Here is an 8,421-nt window from a genome sequence, read left to right on the forward strand (position 1 = left end):
TGGGCCTCATGTAATCTAAATTTGTTACTAACTTACTGGTCTGAAAATGTGAAGGGCTCATTGGTAGGGTCCCTACATTCCATATCTTCCCTGTTACTGTGGAGATGGCCCTGACCTTCTTAATACTGACCATTGGTGGTAATATTTACAGTGACACTTCTTTCTTGTCTTATCTAACCTTTGAGGAATCAGGATTTCACTTGTCTTGCTTTGGTGCTCTTGGGATGTGTGTTCTTGTTATCATACATTTATTTTTTTCTGGTGGGGGGACAGTGATACTACTAGTACAAGTAATTTTTTAAACTGATGCTGGAGATTAAAGCCAGAGTCTTGTGAATGCTAAGAGTATATTCTGCTGCTAAGTCATAACCTCAGCCCTGTCAATATCTAATTGATAGTATGATAATGCCATACTCTAGATGTTGTTTAAATTTCCTCTTAAGCTTAATGTTTTGTCACAGGAAAAATACATCTTTAACTTCTCTTGGCATGTATTGATTAGGATTTCCCCCCTTTTGCTGAGCAATACAGAATTAAGTGGAAGTCATATTGTCAGGAAAGGTAGAAACTGCACAAAATGCTAAAGAAAAAAAATGACGGAGCATTTTGGAGTTTTTGGTGTACAAGAAAAATCACCCTGATTTTGATTTTGATACAGCAGGAGGGAACAAGAGAGATTATTGCATTCTCCCATTCATAAGCAATGGTCCATTCAGAAGGATGCTAATTTTTATACCATACTTTAGAAACTATGGCTACATTATTAAATTATAATAAATTGGATTATAGCTATTAAAATCACTGAAATATCAGAGATTTTTATGTATGCAAAACAGTTGAACTAATATTTGACTACATCACAAATTAAGAAAACATTACCTATCTATGTATATAAATAACAATACAAGGCCAGACTTGGCACTCAGGAGGCAGAGGCAGGTGGATCTCTGTGACTTCAGGGCCAAGTTTGATCTGCACAGGGAGTTTCAACACAGCCAGGACTCTGTAGAAAGACCCTGTCTCATAAAACAAAACAAAAGAACACAAACAAAACAAACAAGCAAACAAAAACTAAAACAAAAAAATAGATTTTTGAATTAAATGAGTAAAATTGATCTTGATATTATATTGTTCGTTATTATCAACTTTACATTGTTGTTATACTATTTGGAGAAAGTGAAAGGGACATCTTTTAGGAAAAGCAAAATGTTAACTTAGTAGTCTAGGAGGCAAGACTTGGGTGAATGAATGGCTGTGTAATGGAAGCAATTGCCCCAGGCTTTCAGAGAGGACATTTTGAGGAGTCTGTCTGTGTGCTCCTGTAGCAGTTTCATAACAATAGCAGAAATGAGCCCAAACACTTCTAACATGGAAACTTCTCCAGACAAAGGCATGGCCACTCCTATAAACATATTGAAGACTGAATAACTTGATATAAACTTTATATGGAATGAAACAGTGATTCTAAAGAATAATTAACTCATGCACTCAGGTTAAATGTTCTTTTGAGTGTTGAACCAGTCTTCCCCCCTCTCTATCTCAAAAGTGGGTCCTTGGAAGTAGAATATCTTGTAGTTTGAACCGTATTTTACCGTTCAGCTTCCAATATGTCCTTTGCTCTTACCCTGACACATGTTCTATCTTTGTTCTATTTGTCTTTTCTAGTGTCTACATGGACAGCTTTTCTTTTCTTCTTCTATATCTTCCCAGACTGCATTTTAATGACTCAAAATTCTCTCTTAGTTGTCATATCTAGTTTCCTAATCAGATTGGATCCTTTTAAAGCACATGGGCTGTCAAACTAAATCATTCCCAAATGTACCTGAAGGTCCCCACTGTCCTCTTACATCTTCGTGTTCCCACTGTCCTTCTTTCTATGTCATTAGTTCTACTTTTCAGAACAATACAACCACCACACTCTAGCCTCCGAGGCTCACAATCAAGTATTCATCTTATATTTTATCCCTTTTAGCTTATTTGCCCAACTTATTTTTAAGTATCTTAGTTCAAGCTTGCTCTTGGCTTATATTCCTTTTGGTTTTTTTTTTTTAAACCTGGAAAAATCACAATAGTCTTCTCTAACCATTCAAGTTCTACCTTTTAGCTGATCTTAGCATGAAAGCAGCCTATCTAATGAGTTACCACTCATGCTACATCCCTACATAGAATAAATATGTTAAACTCTTACAAGTTCCTTATTCCTGGGTCATGATCATTATTTAAAAAGAAAATGGAGCTCAATAAATTAAAGACACTTCCTTCAGGACATCCAGTATAGTGATTTTACAGTCTCTCATTCAGAAACTTTTTTTTCTGAGCATGAAAAAGGAGATGCTAAAAATAATTATACCAAGACGACAAATATGAAAAGGGACTTACTCAGACAGATTGGGACACAATCATTCTGTGAGTAAATGACTCAATCAGAGTTCCACTCAAGATTGGTTTGGTACAACGTTTATCATGATCTAGATACCATGTTTGTCAATGGCCACAAGAGAAGAACTAATATTGTAAGCGTAACAGATAGAGAAACTTGTTCTCTGATGGCAGTATTAATCCATTCCCCATCTTGTCATCATATTAAATAAACAATAAGCACTCTTATGGTTTGAGTCATTTTGTTGAGGATGAACATATTTTGATATAAGGAGAACAGCATGTTATGCAAGCAGGGACAATAAACTTACATTTGCTAGGATAAAGGAAGCCCAGGACCCTGACAAATCATTTAAAATTGTTTAACTGAACATTGTATGTGATATGTGTGTTGTATGGAAAGGGGTGACGAGTGATAAATTTCTGCATCAAGTAACATTTAAATAGAAACTCGATTACTGAGTGGAATTCAGCATATTTATACGGCTGTATTTGTGAATCGGTACTTTTTCCTTCTTAAGAACTTTTACAAGGTTTGCAATATATCAGGCAACTTCTATTAGCCTGGGTTTCCACGATTATAATGGTTCAATGATTTAATTTTTAGAAGTTTTGCATCTATTTGACTTATTTTTCTATATCCAATAGTTTGTCTTAGTTTTATTCCAGGTTTGCTGCAAATTACTATATTTTGTTTCTACTTTTCCTTTGTGAAATCTCTGGCTTCTCTTGTGTGCTTTCTTTTTTTCCCCTTGTGGTGTTGAGGATTGAATCTTTCTCCTTTTGCAAGTTAGACAAACTCTCTAACCATCACAGAGCTGTACTCCGGCCCTCCTTTGGATAATTTCTTGTTGGGATGGAATGAAAAAAAGAAGGAACATGCTTGCATTCATGAATGACTTGTTAAAAAATAAAGTGAAGCAAGCATACTGACCAACTTAGAATTATAGGAACAAGGGCAACTGTAGGAAGACCACCTGTTTCATGTGAATCATTCCTCAGAAAGTTTACACACTCTTTTATCCAAGGCTTAAATGCCTCAGAGTAAAACAATCATTTGAGCATGTTCACCCTTAGCAAGTGTTTTATAGCTCCCGGATTTATGAGATGTTAAGTCCAAAGATTTCACACATTGACAAACAACAAAATTGACTGAATTCAGCACAGGTTTCAACAAAATCTTCTGTTTGATTTGACAACTCATATATTTGAGAAATTAAAGTAGAATGATTTTTTTCCCCAGTATATTTGCTAGGTTTTGCTACATCAAGAATCATTTATCTTCTGCTTTGTTTTAGGGGGTTCTTCTCTGGGTGTGTTTTCTTCTGCTTTCCATGGCTCTTTCTGGTTTGAGAGGGAATGTTATAGTTTTGTTCTAGGGAGACAGTGCTTTGCTCATCCACTTCAGTTCTTTGATTATTCCTAATATTATCCTTTGATTTAGGTGACTTGGAGCATGTCTCTTAACTTCTTTGTGCTTCAGTTTATGATCAGTTGCAAACCCAGAAGGAAGAAGTGTTGGAGATCATGTGATATGTTTTTTGGGCAACCAGCTTCAGGAAGTTGTTAGGTCGTAGAAAATTATGGCATGAACATGTCCACCAACACCACTAACTTTACATCCAAAGCATTTCTGAAGCTTTTCATTCAAAAGGAGAGGATTCAGCAGAGGCCCTTTGTGTCTCATCATTTAGTAAAGACATTCACTTTATAACAGTTTGAATAACATCTTTAAAGGGAGAACTAAGTACAAAATAATTAGCTAAAGCATTTGTTTTGCGTGTGTAGGGTAAACTGTGCTTTGTGGTGATGCTGTGGGTTTATTAGGATGGAGACTGTAAGCTGATGGAGTGCCCAGGGTCCTCCCTGTCTGTATCACTGATATGTTGCTGTGTCCTTCTGTCCTGTCTGCTGCTCAGTCCTCAGATTTTAAGAATAAGTTCCTATAGCTTGTAACCATGGTAGAGGGAAGGGATTGTAGTAAAATAAGAGCAGCAGTGTATGGTCAGCAGGCACAGAAAGGTAGATACATGCTAAGAAAGGGAAGTAGTTCCCTAAAGTCTGATTTCAGAGAAATAAAGAATTTCCGTGTTGCAAAACAGAATTATGGGTGTTTTCATGATAATAGTGAACCTGAAATCTATAGTTAAGATGGGGCATAAAATAATTTGGGTATTTTATGATGTTACTACTACTACTACTACTACTACTACTACTATTGTTATTGACTAGGTCTCTCTGCATAGTTCTGGATTTCCTGGAACTCAATATGTAGATGAGGCTGACCTTTGACTCACAGAGATTTGAATTCCTTTGTGTGCCCCCACCACCTGAGTGCTAGGATTAAAGGCATGTGCCAGCACACCCAGCTGGTCCTTTATTTTAAAGAATAAAAACATGCATAGAGATAGGCAAAGGTTTCTAACTCAATGACTTAATTATCTGATCGGCTTTTTTGTCCTCTTTTCATGCTTTAACCATGACTACCCGTAAGTATGTACAAGGTGTATGTCTCTCTGTGTACCTCAGTTGTTCTTGTAAGTAAAATATAGGATATAAAAATACCCATCTTAGGAGATCTTTGTGAGGACGAGATGAGACTATATTTGAAACTTATTTAAAAAGAGCATGACAGCAAACACTCACAATTGGCTTCTATTAGTGACAATGGTCACTCTCAACATCATCACTGCAATTTTGAGTTTTTTTTTTTTTTTTTTTTTTCGAGACAGGGTTTCTCTGTGTAGCTTTGCGCCTTTCCTGGAACTCCACTTGGTAGCCCAGGCTGGCCTCGAACTCACAGAGATCCACCTGGCTCTGCCTTCCGAGTGCTGGGATTAAAGGCGTGCGCCACCACCGCCCGGCTAATTTTGAGTTTTTTAAAGGAATGATTTTGGAAGCAAATTGGTCAACTGTAAATTCTTACTGCTACCCTTACCACATGTAACTCTTTGGTCAAGTTTCTCAGTCTATAAGTCTTTAAAAAAATCATATGCAAAGTGGGAAGAGTAATACTTCAAAGAGAAAGCTGTAAACATACAGTGAGCAGATAAGGTTCCTAGCGGGGCCTGTCTTGTGACTTCACCCTCTCCTACTCCAGCCCTAACTCCTGTTGACTTGTGTTCCGTCTCCTGTGCATCTAACTCTAATGCTTCAGATACTTTGCTCTTGAGCTCACTTCTTCAGCCACTCCTCCCCTGAACACCCATTCCTTTTCTTCCCTACTCATGTAAATTTTCTTTTTAAAAGGTTCTTAGGTTTTATGTGTGTGAGTATTTTGTCTGCACATCTATCTGCATATCTACATATGTGCCTGGTGTCTGAGAAGGTCAGCAGAAGGCATTGAATCTCCTGGAAATGGAGTTAGATTGTTTAGTGGATTGGGTAAGGACTTGGAACTTATTCCAGGTCCTCTGCAGGAACAAGTGCTCTTACCAGCAGAGCCATCTCTCTAGTCCTTACCCATATGAATTTCTGTCTCACACGCCTTTAATCCCAGCACTCAGGAGACAGAGCCAGGTGGATCTCTGTGAGTTCGAGGCCAGCCTGGTCTACAGAGTGAGATCCAAAATTACACAGAGAACCCTGTCTTGAAAAACCAAATATATATATATATATATATATATATATATATATATATATATATATATATATGCTATGTATCTTATTTATTGGCTACTGTACCCTGGGTTTAGATTAGCATTCAGCAGATAGCAGGCAATGAGGAATAGTTTCCAAATGAGAGGGTACAGTCATAAGGCAATCTAAAGTGACCTGCAGGTGAGGGCCACGTTTGCTCTTTATGCCTAGATTAGGAGAACTCTAAATGTAGTGTATGTGGGTGACTTTATAAAACTTGGCACAGTGTTGTTGACTACTGTCTATCTGAAGCAGAGTACTTTGAGAATAAAAGAGGATACTGCAATTATTTATGCCAGCATAGCAGTCAAACACCAGGACAGTACAAGGTAAACATTATGTCTGAATTCTCTGCATTAGAAGCACAGACGAGAATGAATCCATAAATGTGGATTCCTGGGCTTCGTGCCAGATCCACAGCATCAGGATTTTTGTTAAAGGGGCCCCAGCATCTGCAAGGGAGCACAGGGGTGATCCTGTAACATGCCAAACATGCCAGAGTTTGAGAACTATGGGACTGAAGATTAGAGCATTCTCCTTTGGGGATGCTTTGTCCCCAACTTGGGAGGCTTCCCTAAAGCTGTTAAAGACTTATTAACACTGATGTGTGGGAGCCAAGCATTCATTAGCACTTGCATAGGAACCTCTGCCTGTTCTTCAGAATTAATTTCTTGGCAAACAGTAAGAGTCTTCATGAAGCACTTCTGCAGAATGAAGACAGATTTGGGGTAATGTATTGCAGGTTGTAGGAAGTGAGTACATCAGCAATGATAAAGACTAAGCCTGGAGGAGAGATTTAGTAGGTCCCACAAAAAGACACACATTTTTGAGAAAAATAAAAGGTAAATTGTAAGAATATAAACAAAGACTTATATTTGAAACTAATAATGTGATCCCTCTTTCTTTCTTTATTCTTTCTTTCTTTCTTTCTTTCTTTCTTTCTTTCTTTCTTTCTTTCTTTCTTTCTTTCTTTCCCTCTTTCTTTCAAAGAACAGTCTTAATTCCACGTGTTCGGTTTGAAGGTTTGAGTGACACCTGTAAAACATGAAAGGTTTTTGCCAAGTGTGTCTCTGCGTTGGCAGCATGATACATGTTTCTGATTACAGACGATGGTATGGCACTCTGCACTTGGTTTTCACTGAATCACGTCTATAGGGTTGTCTTCCTTGTCTATGTCCTTTTTCTGCAGTGAGAGTGAACTGCTCAATTGCCCCTTTTGTGTTTGCCACATACCACCGTTATGCCAGTTTTCTTCCCCTGTCTCTTCCTAAGATCTCCATTCATTATTATTTTTTTTAACGAAACCCTGATGCAGAAAGATAATTTATAAATATATATCATCTCAATTTAAAGCCCCAAAGGTTATCATATCGGCTTGGTTTTCACAACCTCAATAGCAATTCTGCAATTAAATGGTGATTTCTGTTATGTAGTTTATTGATGTTTTACATAAAGCATTGAACAATAGAGATGGTATTTCATTTAACTGATGTACTTATTTATTTCTTTTGTTGCTTGAAATGGAATCCAGGGCTTCACTCATGCTGGGCGAATATTCTACTCGGATGTCACTTTTGTTTAGAGATATGTATAAGAGACACATATACACATATCTCAGCTTACTATCATTTCCATGAAGTAGGAAGAAATTGATATAGAAGATGACCTTGTAAGGCATTCAGTTGAAATAATATGAAAAGTGAAAATCCATCAATGGGTATATTAAAAGAAAGTGCAAACACAACTTCTCTTCACTGATTATTCTCTGTCACCTAACTGTGGAACTGGGTACTCATGCCCCAAACCTGAATTTTAAAGAATGAGGTAAGAATTTTTAGCTGTAACTACTCCAAATGGTGGGGATACTGTTTGTGGAATGCTTGTAGAACAGCTTTTCATAATTATTTGTACATCAGTTTTGTCAAAAAACGTTAGGTGGACAATTGAAAAGGAAAACAGTTGCAGTGGAAGTTGAATATCTGTAGCTTTAAACCCTTTTTCCTTTGTTGTTGGCATAGGTCCAGGTATTCTCCAGTGGGCCAAGTGTATTGAGTAGTGATTAGCAAGTTCTTTCCCAGTTTTTCCAATAAATGCAGTTTTTGAGCCCCACCAGGGTAACCTCTGGGTATTCACAGCACCTAACAATGCTCATTCAAAACAGATTCCTGTGTCCTTAAGCTTGCCAAGAAATATTATTCTCTGAAATCTCTAGGGTCACGAAGGCATTCTAATCATTTCTAATATTAGCTGAGTATTTAGACTATTACATGGTACAGTATATAGCTTCCTGCTTCTCAGGGCCCCTTTCACTCAAATAAGCAGGTGTTGACAATCCATTATATTGTTGCATTTGTCAAAAAAAAAGAAAAAGAAAAAAAACAATAACTTTTAGCAGAAAATAAA

This window comes from Peromyscus eremicus, chromosome 7, assembly GCF_949786415.1.
Source record: "Peromyscus eremicus chromosome 7, PerEre_H2_v1, whole genome shotgun sequence".
Classification (NCBI taxonomy): Eukaryota; Metazoa; Chordata; class Mammalia; order Rodentia; family Cricetidae; genus Peromyscus; species Peromyscus eremicus.